This window comes from Pelecanus crispus, chromosome Z (assembly GCF_030463565.1).
Source record: "Pelecanus crispus isolate bPelCri1 chromosome Z, bPelCri1.pri, whole genome shotgun sequence".
NCBI classification, from domain to species: domain Eukaryota; kingdom Metazoa; phylum Chordata; class Aves; order Pelecaniformes; family Pelecanidae; genus Pelecanus; species Pelecanus crispus.
In genome coordinates this window covers 81,027,036-81,041,254 of record NC_134676.1, presented here as the reverse complement: position 1 = coordinate 81,041,254, position 14,219 = coordinate 81,027,036, and positions in this window count along the sequence as shown.

The window sequence follows — 14,219 nt, the reverse complement described above, 5'->3', positions numbered from 1 at the left end:
TTGTCCAATAAGACCATGTACTATAGGAAAGGGAGAGGTTTGTTCGGACACATCCTTCTTAAAATAATTGTTTGATTGCTAATCAAGCAAGATAGTGATTTTTCTTTCCACTCTTTGTGTTTAATGGGTTTGGTTTGGCCTATCTTGTTGTTCTTTAAAGGAAACTCAAAAAGGGAGGGGAAAAAAGTGTCCTTTCTTCCGTCTTTCAGTTCTTTATGGTGTGGATAACACTAATTTTCCCAAGTATGTGTTTTAACCTTGAGTTTTATTTGACAATATCAGACTGAAATATCAGTTCCTTCACAGAAGAGCAAATCTAGCCATGCAGAGAGTGAACTAAATGCAGCTCTTAGCAAATGCAAGGGGAAACCTAATGCTTTTAGTGGAAAACAGATAGAACCCACTTCTCTGGCTATTTTGGAAGATGAAGCTGAAAGGGAAAAAGCTGACAAGGTAATAAAAAATGAACAAGTCCTATAGCATTTAAGTAGGTTATATTTATTCTGTTTAGAAGATGAATTCTACAATTTCTTGTATTCTGAGCTATGTCTTTATAAGTCTTCATTGTAAACATTTCCTTGTTCCAAATTTTATCAGCAGATTTTACAAGTTGGAGCAAAATACTCCAATGTAATTTTCATACTTAAAGTCCCAGAAGGAGCAGGGAAGAAACTGTATGATGTCATTGAATAACCAGCCTCATAATACATATGCACAAAAAAAAAGAAAAGTTTGGACAATTAATCTTAATTCTGCCATTTTATGACTCTTGAGTGGTTAACCACTTTACTGTCCTCTTGCTGTATGTTTCATATGTGATACAAAGAGATGAATAGTAGTCATTATTTTGTGGTGTTTTTTCATCTATATCAGTGTGCAACTATCTCATGCATAATCCTTCATTAGCATATGCAGAGTGCTAGAGTTCTTTGTCACATGCATTCACAGAATCACAGAATGGCTGAGGTAGGAAGGGATCTCTGGAGGTCAGCTTGTCCAACCCCCATGCTCGAGCAGGGCCAGCCAGACCCGGTTGCCCAGGACCATGTCCAGACGACTTTTGAATATCTCTGAGGATGGAGACTCCACAACCTCTCTGGGCAACCCGTGCCAGTGCTCAGTCACCCTCACAGTGAAAAAGTGTTTCCTGATGCCCAGTCGGAGCCTCCTGTGTTTCAGTTTGTGTCCATGGCCTCTGGTCCTGTCAATGGGCACTGCTGCAAAGAGCCTGGCTCTGTCCTCTTTGCACCCTCCCTACAGGTATTTATATACATCGATAAGATCCTGCCCCCCGAGCCTTCTCTTCTCCAAGCTAAACAGTCCCAGCTCTCAGCTGTTCCTCAGAGAGATGCTCCAGTCCCTTAAACATCTTAGTGGCCCTTTGCTGAGTCTGCAGTATGTCCATGTCTCTCCTGTATTTAGGAGTCCAGAACTGGACAAAGGACTCCAGGTGTGGCCTCACCAGTGCTGGGCAGACAGAAAGGATCACCCTGACCTGCTGGCAACACTCCTCTTTATGCAGCCCTTTGCATAAATCACTTTCTTTGCTACAAGGGCACATTCCTGGATGATGCTCAACTTCTAGTCCACCAGGACCCCTAGGTCCTTTACTGCAGAGCTGCTTTCCAGCTGGGCGGCCCCCAGCATGTACCGGTGCCTGGGGTCATCGTTCCCACGTGCAGGACTTCGCATTTATTGAACTGCATGATCTCCCTGTCAGCCCATTTCTCCAGCAGGTTAAGGTTCCCTCTGGATGGCAGCACAACTCTCTGGCATATCAGCCAGAGATATCTCCCAGTATCAGCCATCCCTCCCAGTTTGGTATCATCAGCAAACTGAAGGTGCACTCTGCCACTGCCATCCAGATGATGTTAACTCCAGTCACGTGACTTGAGAGTGGACAAGCACCGAATTGATGAGTTATGACCTGTTCTTGTAAAAAGTCAGGTACAAAAATGCAATCTCACAAGACCAATAATAAATGGCTGGTTTAACATTTGACTTTGAGGTTAAAGCAAGATGTTTGTATCATACAAAATTCTATAATAATGTTAGCTTACTATAGTCTTCTTTCAGAGCCCCGTGCATCTCTAAATGTTGGGCAATGAATGCATGACTTTCCTTCTCCAGACGTATGTGCAAAAGAGAATTTAGGAAGTCTCCTATCCATACCAAGGCTGTGAGCTCTAACACTTGAAAGCCACAAGGCTGGACGTTCCACTGAAGGAGGCGAACTCTGTCCCATTACTATTCCATTGATCCTGTTTCTATTTAAAAATGAATAGTTAGAGGGAAGAATCATCTCTCATCATAAGAGCCTGGCACTTCCCCTTTAAAGTCAGAACTTCATCACTTTAAGGGCTAATGCCAGACAAAGAAGGGAAGATAGTTTTTTTGCAGGAAAACTAAGATTAGTGTTAAGTTTAGGATTAGGAGGATTTGGGTAGGAATGAGAAAGACATGTCCCCAGTTGTGTCAAATTCCTGGTTGATGCAGCTGCTGAGGGTTAACAAAGACACTAAAGACTGGAAACCAAACTGGTTACGAGTGTGTCTTGACTTAGCTTGAATACAATAGTTCATGTCTATTGGCAGTGTGAATCTCACTTCCATTCTCATCCTTGCAGCTCTGTCTTTTGTCCATCAATACTCTGGTAGTCCCATTGCTGAAAACAAATACTGAAAACCAGATTCTGCCCGCGTGACACAGGTGTGTAGGGTCTGTTTTCCCACTCCTGTGATGGCAATTTTGAGAAATATGTCAAGTACTTTGTGCATTCTTTTGGCAATAATAGGTGACTTCAGTAGAGACCTGAGTGCGAATATAGTTAAGTGTCATGGGACAGTTGATATCTTTTCCCCCCATACAGAAATAACCACTTCCTTTTGAAAAGTAATTCAGAATATATGAGTCATTAAGGGTCTGTCTCAGAATGTGATTTCCATCACGTTGCTTTTTTTGTGGTTTTCTTACCATGTGAGTTATCTACACCAGCCTTTTTTTTCTGTTTCAGATTCATACCCTTGTTGTCTCTAGGGAAAAAAAGATAAAATTTTGAAGCAAAATGTGATATTTTATGAATTATTGTAGATTTTTGTTCTCTTTTTCCCCGCCAGTATTGTTATCTGACTTACTGGAGTTATGTCATTGATGGAATTGGCACTTTCTGTCGAATGGTTTGGGGAGGGGGGGCTGTTGCCTATAGCAGTAGTAAAAGTAATCCTAAATAAGCCAAGAAACCTGTTTAGTAAATCAGGTAGGGTAATTTCAGGTTAAATAGGTTTAACCAGCACTACTAATTGAACATCTTTACTACTAATACTGCTACTATTAATAATAGTAAAAGAAACTGACAGGAGTGATAGTAGTACCAAACTTCTTTTCATTTCCCCCAGTGTCCTGTCTCTCCCTTCTCTTAGAGTGTTTTCAATGTCTTAGCTGTCTTTTTGTATCAAAGGCCCAATACAATTAAACAAACAAATAGTGCAGTCTTTGAGTCCTCTTTCTGTATAACTTCCCGCCCAACCTTCCCTTTAGAGACATAATTTCCTCTTCTAAGAAAGTGTTTCATGCTTTCTTACCTACCTCAACAGTTTAACATCTGATCCTTATCTTGTCTTTCACTTAAATGTTTGCCCATCTTCCAGTCAAGAGGTGTTAAAGTTGCTTCCTTTCCCTTTGTTATTTCAGAGCTTGTGTAAATGTAATTATTTCCATAGTTTCTGTGCAAGATAACATTACAAGAGGAGATTTTTGAAAGCATAAAGAGGCAGGTAATTATAGTATTATTTTAAATGTTGTAGCGGAGGCATATAAGAAGTATAAGTAGAGAGTCAGCTGTCATTGAGGTATATATCCCATGAGCGTGCACTCAACTTACAGATTTGACACAGGTATTCTGCAGCTAAGCCTAGAAACTTGAGTCAGGATCTAGACGGTGGACTGATAGAGTTTTTTAGATGTGAAAATAATTTTCAAGATTTCTGGGGTTTTCAAGTCCATAGTTCTTTCTTAGGAATAGTTGTACTGTAACCTTGTAACTTTTTTTTACATATAAAAAAGCTTTTTCTGGCAGACTGAAATCCATATTCTACTTGACCATGCATCTGCTCCTTGATAACTGAATTCAAAGGAGGGAGAAAAAAAGTGGAGGCAGCATTCAGTTTCTGAGGTAACTGTCTCTTAAAAGACTCCTGAAGGCAACAGGCCCTGTGGTACACTGCATTAAACACCGAAAATGATAATTTAATTGTGAAACAAACAAGGTATTAGATCTCCATTCAGGGGAAAGTCTTATCAATAAATGAAGGTGAATTCACTGCTTCTCATCTCACTTTCTCCACAGATAGTACTGTATCCCTTAACACAAGGACTTAAGCTTACAGTCTGTGTGTTTTTACATGCTTCAAAATCTGCAGAATTGTGAAAGGGAAGGACTGAATATTCCCTACCAGCTTTTCTTTTCAGTCTGCTATTTATTTCACTGTTAATCTCACTGCTATTTTCTTGCAATTGAAGACTGCTTGGATCACTGAAGGGGTCATTAGGCCACTTAACAATGACATGATCCCTCTGCTGAAAAGCTGTGGAAGCAGTTTTCAGATGTCTATGTCCCCTGGAACAGGTTCCAGGAAGAATCCAGAAAAGTAAAATAGAGCAGCTCCTTTCTTTGTGAGTGAGACTCACTGATGAACATTGCACTCCGTTTCCTTCTTCATTTATACTTTTGCTTACAAGCCTCAAATGTAGAAACAGTGAAAGAAGTGTAGAACAGTGTAGAAGCCGTGAAAGCACAAAGAGCTGATACAGCTGCTGCACAATGAAAGCATATTTGAATCTCTATGCATGACATTCAGAGAGAAGAAGAAAAATAGCTTGCATAGAATTTAATTACAATGGGTAGAATTAATCTCTGCAGTAACTCCCTGAAATTAAGAGTCCTTTCTTTTCGAGCCAAAGGAATATTATTTTTACATTTTAATAAATACAAAATTAGTGATTGGTGCGAAGTGTAGGCTGAGATTTTATATCAATATAGGTTAAGGCATCCATATTTTGCCTTCCCTATGAAGCTACTTTATTAATGGGACTAAATATACCACACAAACAAAAAATAGTTTTTGTGCAGATTTTTTACGTTTAATTGTTCCCCTTCTTGCCACTGTCAGCTCAAGATTTGTGACACTAACATGCACCTGGTTGTATTTAATTTTTTTTAAACTATCCGTTGATCTGAGATTCTTTGTTGCAATTAATGAGTTAGAGGTTAAAGCCTGAAGAACTATACCTCAGTTTAATCAGTGTTTCTGAAACTGAGAAAAGATAAAGGAAGAACAAAGAAAATAAAGTTTTTCCTGCCACTTCTGGTGAAACAAATTTATTGTTTACCCTTTTCCTTTGTATTAAAGAACCTAGAAGTTCTGCTGGTTTTGTGTGTAGTTATTCCAGGGCTGTATGTAGCGTCACACAGCTTAACACCACCCCGCATTTGTTCTCATTTATTTCAGTGATGGTATCTCTTTCTTTGTCCCAGATAAAAGGAACTTTTGCTGCTTTTATTCAAATCCTAGTGAGCTGAGCAACCACCTGAGATTCCATCAGAGGCCTTCAGCTCTTTACTGACTACTCAGCTCATTTGGAGCTTCAGTTCAGATTTGATGTATGGAACAAAAATATTTTAGTAAGTCAAACCTCAAGCTTTATAACACGACATCAGTAATCATTAGCATCTCCTGGGCAACAGTTCATCTGTTCTGAGTCCATAGTTGAAAACAGTGAAGTAATTAGATATCTCCCCAGGCTACATGAGACAAGTACAATAATAGGTGCTTTTACTATTGTCCTTTTTACAGACATAGTATTTTGCATCATTAGTGTATGCAGATACAGCAGTGCTCTAGAAAGGGTGATATACATAAAGAGGCTAGCAGTGCAGGTTATTATTTAAAAATGGACTGAGGACATAGATCCCAGTTCTTATTAATATTACTTGTCCATTTCATTTTTAGGTCTTCAAAAAGCTACTCAGAATGAGTACATGAGTGCACCCATGTGGAAAAAAATGTGTGCTTTCTTATCTAAGCTGACAATCAAGGTAATAAATTAACCTTGTCACAGACCATTAGATACATGGCTCAATAATACCCAGCATTTAATTTCTATATAACGATCAGTGTGGATCTGAGAAAAATGGGTGTTCATAACTAAGAGTATTGGCTGGAAGAGGATGAAGATTGTGACAGTTCTGTGCTTAAAAATACTGTTTTATTTTAAGAGATTCCAGTAACAAAAGGACCAATAAGATTTTTTTTCCCTGGAATATCAGAGCTGCTGGACTGTATTTTGTTTGTTTGCTTGCTTTTTCACAGCTCTTACAGCATCTGCAATGCATTGTACCTAAAGTTGTACTTCTCCGATGTCTTCCTTCCCCTCTTGCTGTCTGTCTTTCATGTAGAAATCAATGGATTCAAAGGAGTACAACACTGCACTGTTATTTGAAGTCAAAAGAAGTCATGTGCTCAACAAAAGGCATTAACTTTGTACATGCAAAGGAGATCTGAGTGTGTTCTTGCTTATCTGTTTTGTGGCCTTCATTCAGTCACTTCATCTGCTGGGAGTCTGAACTTTTCAAGGTTCTGATTCTCCTTCCATCTCTTGATTATTTGGACTGAATTTCTTCCAGGCTGAGCTGCCCCTCTTGCTGTCCTTGTGCAATATCTCACGCAATGCAGAGTGACCTCATTTCTGTCACAATGGAATATTAAAATAGTGCCACTTTCTCCATCATTTGAAGGTGGTTCATCCTTGTGGAGTATTGTTAGCTATGCAAGCATCCTTCATTGTTTGGCATGGATAGGGCAACCACAGTCAAACTCTGTTTATCATTGTTGATCCTTTTCTACTTTGTAACAGCCTTCTCTTATCCAATTACATTAGTATCTGTAGTCTCACATTCTCTAGGTATATATGATGATAGTATTTGATCTTTGCTTCAGAGAGCATACTTCCATACAAAAATTATAAAAGCAGGGTATGCATGAAAGGTGGGTGTTCTGATGTTTCATATGGGATGAACAAAACCTGGACACTGACTACAAGTAGTGTATGGGAATATTACTTTGGCCACTGTGAAGGAAATAATTCTGCATGTCTTCTTGTAAGTTTTAAACTGATGATATACTTTTAAATCTTTCAGCATACACTGTATATTTGGGGTTCAGTGACTTGAAATGTGTAAATAGAAACAGCTGCATAAAGGACATCAGAGACACATCAACCAAGAGAACAGTGATGCGTGAAAATGAAGTATCCTAAGGACACAGATTTTTCTATTATTAATGAAACCAATTGCTTTGAACAAACACAAGTGGATAAGAGTAATAACAAAGTCATGAATTAAATAGTGGCTTAAAAGTCACATAGCACTGCTGCACATGACACCTTTCCACTAAAGTTTATTCAGTTGGGAACTAAAAGAGCATGATCCTGGTTTTGAAAAGAAGACATCATGAATGGTCCAGAAAAGTTACCTCATTCTCATAATAAAGGGAAGTGACATCATGCACATATTGCTTCAGTCTTCAGATATTTTCTTCCCAAAAGCATTTTATCATCTTTTCTTGCATTGGTATAATGTCACCTGAGAAATTCTTCTTAACTCAGAAGTGATAGATGGATGCATCATAACAAGCTCGTTTCAGATGAATACATGGTCATGCTTGTAACTGGTTGCTGTTATTCACAGACAATCGCTGTGAGTGTTTAACATAATAATGAATAAGAAGAAGCAATAAAAAGAAATTAATGCAGTATTTTTGCTGAAAATGGCACAAATCTAAGGAGTCTGTCAGCATATCTGGTCTTCCAGTAACACCTTTGAAGGCAAGTGAGGACAGAGACCATCCTTCTGTTAGGACTCTCTAACTGGCTGAGGTATGGGAGATCAGAAGCTGAATGGAATACTAGCCTGATGGTTCCATGTATCTACAAGAAACTGAAACACAAGCTCTGCCATAGGAAGAACTGCATTGCTGAAAGCGGCTAAAATAAATCCCTAGATTCAAACAAAAGGACTTCCCTTTGAGGTCTATTAGATGTGGTTGGGCTCAATGATGTATCATGATACGTGTAGGTATACTTGTATGTATACATGTATATATATATGTTATGTATGTACGTATAATGTATATATACACACATAGAGTAGGATTCATATTATTTAGCCATAGCTGTTTTTCACAGGTATCCTGTCTGCTGCAATCGAGTGAACTCTTTATAATCAATGGAGGCACATAAAGACCTCCAGTGTGTCATGAGGTAGATGTTAAAGAGGGGGTGAATCACCTTTTGGAGCATATCTGTTGACAATACAGGGCACCCACCCTAATTTGAACTAAGCATTCAACTTCTGGCCAGCTAAAATGAGGTGAAGTGATTCTCACCTACTGTCCCCAACAGTTCCAGCTAGGTTGTCCTCACTGTTAAAAAAATAGATGTTTTTTTTTTTCCCTGTGGTTCTGCCTTCAATTTCCAGCCATGGAGTCTTGTTATACCATTGTGTGCTACGTGGAAGATGTGTGCCCTACCAAATTTGGGTTCAGATCAACAGATTATGGTGAAAGTCTCACTTGGATAAATTAAGTGGATTATAGTCCTGTAATTAGCCCCATGACTTTTCTTTGATGTCTCTTCTTTTTTTCATACCGCATGCTATACCAGAGCCACCACCACCAGGTACAATATTACCATAATCTTCCTAGTTTATATTTTCTTGTTTAAACACCCAGCATGTTTTTAATTTTATAGCAACATCCTGGAAAGTCCTCTTTGGATTATTTATCCATCATGACAAGCAAGTCTGGCTGCCGAAGGCTGGTGATAGCGGCTCCCAAAAACAGCTGCTGCTCCACTGCCCACAGCAGTAAAATCTGGCTGTCGGGTCAGGAGAGTGACAGCTGGTAGTCTTACTTGCCACCCACACAGATATGTGGTAACAACCTAGCACTCTGTGGCAAATACAGGAAGATGTGTTTGACTTTTGCTGAAAGTCTGGGGAAGCATGCCTGGATGTTTACCCGCATTCACGTGAAGATTGGAGTGGGCTGTGTCTGTATCAGAAGGAAGAAGAAGTTGCCTGACACCTTGGTGCGGTCACGATGATTGCCACACTTGAATCCCTTTCCTGGATATTATGAGAGGAGACAGAGTTCATGGTAAAGGAACAAAATCCAGTTAAATGGAGAAAGAAATGCATCTAAAACTTGAAAGTGGGTTTCACTTGGGTGATACAGTATAGATTTTTCGTCAGGACGTGCTAGCTATTTCTTAGCAACTTTAAAAAATACCTGTTTTTCCCTCAGACTGCGATATATTTTAATGATGATGGTTTTGGCCTGTACTTAATAGTGAGATGTTAGAATTGATGTGTCATTTGCACCAGCTTTGCAAAACCTCATAAGAAAGTTTGTAGTTATTTCTGACACATTCAGACTCACCATGCTGATAGTGGTAGAAATAAGATTTTCAGCTGATAGAGCTACATATTAGAATTGCCCTTTCACTGATGTAGTGGCAAATGTGTTTCATCTCATTCCCTGAAAACCACACGGAAGTGATGTTAAAAATAACATCTGTCATGTGGTGTAATATGAACTGTATTTCTTTTCTTCTGGGGGCACTGAACTGCTTATTGGCATGATGTTTTAATGATAGGAAAAGAGAGAAAGCAAGTTTCTTTTTTTTAACAAACTATGAAATAGGATTTTATAGGTGCAACAAAATGCAGAACACTAAGCAATACTAGTCTAAGTGAAACTTAGCCAACAAAGTGGTTAGTCTGCACAGAAAGTGGCATCAGTATTATATTCATGTTTCCATTAAGGATTTGGGTTTCAGATTTTGTTTCAAGGTACATGTTTTCTGCAGTAATCTAAGCTGAATAGTTGAATTTAAATCTTCTGGTTTTGACATGACTTGTAAATAACATTTGTCAAAGCAGTATAGGTCTTCTCCACACATTAGCTGTAGCCTTCCTGAACCTGATGCAGATCTTGCTGAAATTACTGAAAAACTGTTCATTGACTTTAGGCTTTGGATCTTGCCTTCAGATGTTAGCAAGAGATAGCTTACCACCTAGACAGTTTCATTGCCAGTGTCAAGTACTAGCCCTCTCTATACGAGATTGGTGAAAGCTTGATGTCATAAGACTACTTGTCTTTGAGACTTTATGTTTTGGAAATTGCTTGAACATCAGAATGTCATATTCCAGAAAATGAGAAAATATTCCTGTGGGTGAGGTTGAATCAACTCAAGTGTCTGTATTAGTCACTCAGGAGCTGCCTGGGTGCAGTACAGTCAGATCTGCATTTAGAAAAGAAACCAGTAACAAATGTAAAGCAGGTCATCCTTCCCCTGTTTGTTTCTGTAAAGATAGCAGAAATACTTATGTTTGAAAGACAACCAAAGCCAAGAAGCAGGAGCTAACATCCCCATGGGAATGCAATCTACTTCAGATTAGTTTCATCTTCTAAAATTAAAGTGTTTCTGTTTGCCCCAAGAATGACACGCAGGCTTAGGTAACTTTTCATTTCCATCTCTCCTCTTCAGTGTCTTCTACAATGTAGAACTGTGACCTGTCTTTTTGTTTATTTTTATTTTATACTTACTGGGAGTATGATTTTGGTTCCTTGCACATTTGTAACATACATACGCATTGCCTTTACCTTGTTTACCGTTTTGCTTCTTCAGCCTCAGTGAACCAGATACTAGCCTAATACATGTGTTATTTATAACTCTTCTGATTCATAATTATCTGCCAATTCTGTAAACCTTGTGTTATTTTTGTTTTCTGTAGAGGCATCAGAAATATTTTCTAGACTAGCTCTATTAGAAGAGTGATAATGAAAAAAAACCCACTGCTTTCTCCTCTGTGATGTTATTCTTGTAAAATTGGTTTAACAATCATTTACCACCTGCTTGTCAACCAGACTCTGAATTTTTTAAGAGATTTATCTGGATAAGGACCGTGGGGTACTTGGTTTAGATCCTGACCTTTGTTTTTGTGGCAGTTGATCTCTGTTTCTATGGCAGAGATTGCCCATTGGGCTTATTACAGCAGCGCTTCTGGAGTTAGCTGGAAGTCACAGCTCTCATTGCTCCTCACATTCCTGTTGCCTGGGTTCTGTCTTCAAAACACTATATGAAGGCTTGCGTTGGAATGTAATGGATGTTCATGTGGCTGTATATTCTTTAGTTCCTGTCAGCTGTGCAGCAAGTCTTCATTTTTCCACCTTGTTCAATGAAGCAATGAGGAAGGGACAGAGAGTAGAGGCAAGACCCTGAAGTTGATTTACAATACCATTGGTTTTCAAGGACTGGCAGCGAGTAACATCTTGGCATTTAAATTCACTGCCTGAGTGCATCTATGCCAAACTAAGTCACAGGTTTATCATATCTTTTTTTTTTTTTTTTTTTCTTTCAAAGACAAGTGCCTCTGGAATTATCTGCTGTAGTCAGGTAGGAAAAAAATCCACAAGCTCATCAGATGGTGGCTGACCTTTTGGGCATTTTCTTCACTGTTGAGATTAAGTGTTATTTAGCAGTTATTGAGATTAAGTGTTCTTTCTTTAGGCACTCTTTGTGTTCCTCCATATTTCAGCTATCATTTTCTCTCAGGCTTTGGCTTCAACTGGTTATTTATTAACCTCAGGTAATATCTGGCTCTGGTAGTAGTTTCTCTGATATGACACTTGTCTTCTAGGGATGCCACTGAAAACATTCCTGAGGCTATCAAACAGCCACCAGCTAAAAATGAATTCTTGCAGCTAACAAGGTGTTATTCTTCTTAGTAGGAAATCTACAATTCTGACTGATGGGCTTTATCCCCCACATCTTAACACTTTTCAGTGTAGCAGCTCTGTCTTTCTTTAGCTTCCTTCCTTTTATATTTCTTCCTTGTAGTTAACCATAAGAATATTAAGAAAAACAAATCAGTGAAATAATGAATTGGTAGATCTGAAGGTCTTTTAACCCTCTGTCTTCTACAAAATATTTGCTTCAAGGACTAACAGATCATTAGGATTGGTCATTAGTTTTTTCAGAGATGCAGCCCTCTTACAAAGTATTCTTTCTTTCCGAAGTAAAATCTATTGACCTTTGTTTTACAGCAGCTTTTCTAATAACCACAGATAGAATTTTGTGAAGGTGAAAAGGAAATGCATTATAAAAACCAATGCAAAGCTTTATCTAAGCAAAATGTCAGTGTCATTTATTGTACTGTAGCCATTACATTGCTGCTTAGTTGGAAAGTACCCAGAGGCACCCATTAGAGGAATCTGCTGTTATAACATGTAGTGATCTGAAACTTTCAATTGGAATAGTCCATCCCACCCACACTTTTTAATGTCTCCTGCTCAGAATTGAACTAAAAATACAAGTATCTGTTGCAGTATTCAAGGCCTGCTCCTTGTTCTTACGGTATCAGAAATTAAATTTGTCAGTATTTCTAATGAAAATAGTTCATGTCAAGTGCTAAAACCATTTGTGTGTTAAATCAGTGTGGTGGACCAACAGCTAAGCACCACATAGCTGCTTGCTCACTGCACCCAGTGCGGGATGGGGTAGAGAATATGAAGAGCAAAAGCAAGAAGACTCATGGGTTCAAATAGTTTAATAAGTGAAGGAAAGATGATGAAAAAAGCCTGGCAAAACAGGTGGTGCAAAGGCAATCATTCACCACCTCCCACAAGTAGACTATTGCCCAGACAGCCTCCAAGCAATGGCTCCCTCCCCCAAAATCCCCTTTGCTCAGTTTTTAATGCTGTCATGATGTCATACGGCAGGGGTTATCCCTGTGGTCAGTTTGTGTCCCCTCCCAGCCTGCTTTCTGTGGGGGCAGAGTGGGAAACAGAGAAAGCCTGTGTGCTGTGCAAGGACTGCTCAAAACACTGGTCTGCTATCAATGCTGTTTCAGCCACAGATCCAAAACACAGCTCCTTACAGGCTGCTGTGAAGGTAATGATCTCCACCTCAGCGAGACCCAGCCTGACCAGTAATAACTGAAAAATCACTTATGATAAGAGGAGAAAAGCCTATGTAGAGTCATACAATGCCTTTCTTAGTGATGTGCAATTTAAAAATTTAATCTTTTTTTTTTTTTTAATAACCAAAACATTTTAATCAAGTGAGGACCAGTTTATGTTGGGCAATTGCCAGAAATATTTTTTTGTGGAAGATGTTCTCAGCAAATCTATACTTCTTCAAATATGAAGTCATGTTCTTAATATTGTTTGAGTGGAAATAAATTGCAAAGCAAGTTCATTAATTTTGCAAGAGGCTACTTGCAAAATTACTTGTCTTAGATTCAAGGTGAGCCAGAAGCAATGTATTCTTTTAAAGAGAACAGCTCTAAACAAAAATGCATCCCAAGCACTATAAAAATAGCATAGAGGGAAAGAGTTTAGGTTAAGGTCTAATTTATTCAGTGTAACATTAAATCATAGCTTTATGATGTAATCAGATTTAAATTTTGTGCAAGGTCAGCACGTGGCTGAAGTCAGACTTGGAGGAAGTTATAATGACAACATCCTGATTGCTGATCTAGGGACAATTTATAACTTAAAATCTTAAGCTTTTCTTAAAACCCATCTCATTTGGCTTTACTAGTGTTATATATGTACTTAAGTTTATTCCAACTAGTAATTGTAGAAACTGATGGTGAAAGGTCAGTAGGAAGTTCAAGTACAGAGCTCCATTTTATTGAGCAGCTTGTACCAGATTTAATTCTGTCTGGGAGTTGAGTACAAGGGTGGTTTGGAAGGAAAGCATCAGTCTTTGTTCAGCGGACATGTAACTAACACAGCTAGGATACTGAGGAGGAGCACTGTAGGAGGCAGGTGTAAATGATTGTACCCCAAGGAACATGCAGTACTATGGCTACTCAGCAGAAGGTAAGCACATTTGAGTGATGAACGCAAGAGATTTGAAGAATTGGGTTCAAGGCGGTAGAAACTAAAGAAAAACATAGGTCTAAGATCTGAAAGCCACTTCAAACCCCCAATATACAGTGTGGGATTTCATATACCAGCACTAGTTTAATATAGATGGATCTCATAAGCAAATCCTGAAAACATCTGTTTTCTAAAATGAGTTTGGTTTTCCTATTGGAACAAATGTTGGAGGAAAAATAAGCAGATAGGATACTAATGGGAAAAATCTATGTG